This window comes from Eleutherodactylus coqui, unplaced genomic scaffold (genome assembly GCF_035609145.1).
Source record: "Eleutherodactylus coqui strain aEleCoq1 unplaced genomic scaffold, aEleCoq1.hap1 HAP1_SCAFFOLD_482, whole genome shotgun sequence".
Classification (NCBI taxonomy): Eukaryota; Metazoa; Chordata; class Amphibia; order Anura; family Eleutherodactylidae; genus Eleutherodactylus; species Eleutherodactylus coqui.
This window is the reverse complement of record NW_027102192.1, coordinates 57,501-60,149: the sequence shown is the minus strand read 5'-3', so window position 1 is coordinate 60,149 and position 2,649 is coordinate 57,501.

The following is a 2,649-nucleotide window of genomic DNA, read 5'->3' as shown; positions in this document are numbered from 1 at the left end:
CTCCGCCTGTCCAGGCCGCGGGGCCGACAGGCTGTCTGCCCGGGTAGACCCCGCTCTCCGAGCGGCCGGGCGCCACGTTCAAGAGGTGTACGAAGCCACCTTGGGGGGCTGCGGTGCCCCCCGCCCCGAGAGTGCCTCCCAGGCCGAGGGGAGCCTGGCGGTCGAGTGTCGTAGGAAAGCGCGTGCGCGGCTGTGTCGGTCACACGGGCCAGAGTTAGTTTGGGCAACGGCTTAGATCCGTATGCAGCTCAACCTTTCCGGCCTGTTCTGGCGGCGGCTAGGCGCGCGCGAACGTCACGACGCCCCTGGTTCCAGCGAGGCGACGGCGCCCCGCACCCCGCTCTCCGGGCCGTGCAGAGCGGCCGCTCTCGCTCCTTGGAGCAGAGCCCCCGAGCGCAAGAGTCCCCGCTCCGCCTGTCCAGGCCGCGGGGCCGACAGGCTGTCTGCCCGGGTAGACCCCGCTCTCCGAGCGGCCGGGCCCCAACGTTCAAGAGGTGTACGGAAGCCACCTTGGGGGGCTGCGGTGCCCCCCGCCCCGAGAGTGCCTCCCAGGCCGAGGGAGCCCGGCGGTCGAGTGTCGTAGGAAAGCGCGTGCGCGGCTGTGTCGGTCACACGGGCCAGAGTTAGTTTGGGCAACGGCTTAGATCCGTATGCAGCTCAACCTTTCCGGCCTGTTCTGGCGGCGGCTAGGCGTGCGCGCACGGCACGACGCCCCTGGCTCCAGCGATGCGACGGCGCCCCGCACCCCACTCTCCGGGCCGAGCAGAGTGGCCGCTCTCGCTCCTTGGAGCAGAGCCCCCGAGCGCAAGTGTCCCCGCTCCGCCTGTCCAGGCCGCGGGGCCAACAGGCTGTCTGCCCGGGTAGACCCCGCTCTCCGAGCGGCCGGGCGCCACGTTCAAGAGGTGTACGAAGCCACCTTGGGGGGCTGCGGTGCCCCCCGCCCCGAGAGTGCCTCCCAGGCCGAGGGAGCCCGGCGGTCGAGTGTCGTAGGAAAGCGCGCGCGCGGCTGTGTCACACGGGCCAGAGTTAGTTTGGGCAACGGCTTAGATCCGTATGCAGCTCAACCTTTCTGGCCTGTTCTGGCGGCGGCTAGGCGCGCGCGAACGTCACGACGCCCCTGGTTCCAGCGAGGCGACGGCGCCCCGCACACAACTCTCCGGGCCGAGCAGAGCCCCCGAGCGCAAGAGTACCTGCTCCGCCTGCCCAGGCCGCGGGGCCGACAGGCTGTCTGCCCGGGTAGACACCGCTCTCTCCGAGCGGCCGGGCCGCAACGTTCAAGAGGTGTACGAAGCCACCTTGGGGGGCTGCGGAGCCCCCCCTCCCCATGAGAGCGCCTCACAGGCTTTGCTGATAACCCCGTCCTAGCTGCCTGCGCGGGCAGGCGGGACCCCCAGGAGGCCGCGCATAGCCCGCGGCAGCCACCGCTGAAGTCCACAGCAGTTGGCAGATAGGAGTCTTGGAGAAAAAAACGACAAAGTGCAAACGCTCCAAGCGCCGACCAGGGGTGCGTACCTGGCTGGCCGGGCCGGCGGGAGCTGCGGCTGCTGGAGTTGCACCGAGTGTCGATGCATGTCGTGAGAACCGGTATGAGGTTGAACCTGGGCCCTCGGGGCCGAGGCGCGGTTCCAGGGAGACGGAAGGAGCGGGCGTGTTTCCCCTGATAGCGCCGACGACGGTAAAATAAGGCCTCGCAAAACGTCAGGACGAACACCTTTTTTGCATATAAGGGAACGAGCGGTGTGCGGTCTCTGACCAAGTGAGTATTTCTCAAACTCGAAGCACCCGCGGCGGCCTCCCCTCTGCCGCCACCCCGCACCCTCCTGGGGCAGAGCCACCGAGAGCAAGAGTCCCCCCCACCCCGCCTGCGCAGGCCGCGGGGCCAGCAGGCTGGCCGGCTTGCCCGCCCGGGCGACCCCCCTCCGAGATGCCGGGCCGAGGCCTTCCGCGCCGCCATCCCACGCGAGAGAGTGGGTCGACGTGAGAGCCGACGCGGCCAGGGGACCCTCGCCGCGCCCCTGTCCGGGGCAGGACCTCAAGGGCCGAGCACCCCTACCGAGCCCCGGACGAACTCCGGCGAGCAGGTCCACACGCCGGCGTACGGCTCTCGGCGACGGGGAAGGGGACGCGCGGGCGCCCCTCCCGTCCCCCGAGCCAGAGTCCCGCCCTTGGCCCCCTCCGCGGGGTCACAAGGACGGGCGACCCCCTTCGGTCTACCCTCCCGCCGGGAGGTTGGCTTCGCGCAGACGGTCCGAGGCGGAAGAAGGCGAGCGACCCTGCCGCCGCGACACCTCGCGGAGCCCCCTGCGGGGGGAGCACTCCGGGGGACGCGTGGCTCAGGGATGCAGCCCTTTCCCAGGCACCGTGCGATGGCGTCGGGGGTCGACGCCGAGCGACAACGACCCGAGCTCTCCCGCCTCAGGGCGGCCGAGAGCGCGGCGCGGCCCCCTTTGTTTCGCGTGACGGTTTTCCCGAGCGCGAAGGACCCCCGCCTGTCCCCTCGGGCTTCGGCCGAGGCGGGCGGTCCGGAGCGGCGCGGGGATAGGGGACGGCGGCCCGCGGACGGACGCGTCTTTCCCGGAGAGCGAGACGGTGTGTGGGGGGGTGTTGCACCCCCGCCGCCCGCGCTCGCCCCGGGTCGGCGCTCCCGCG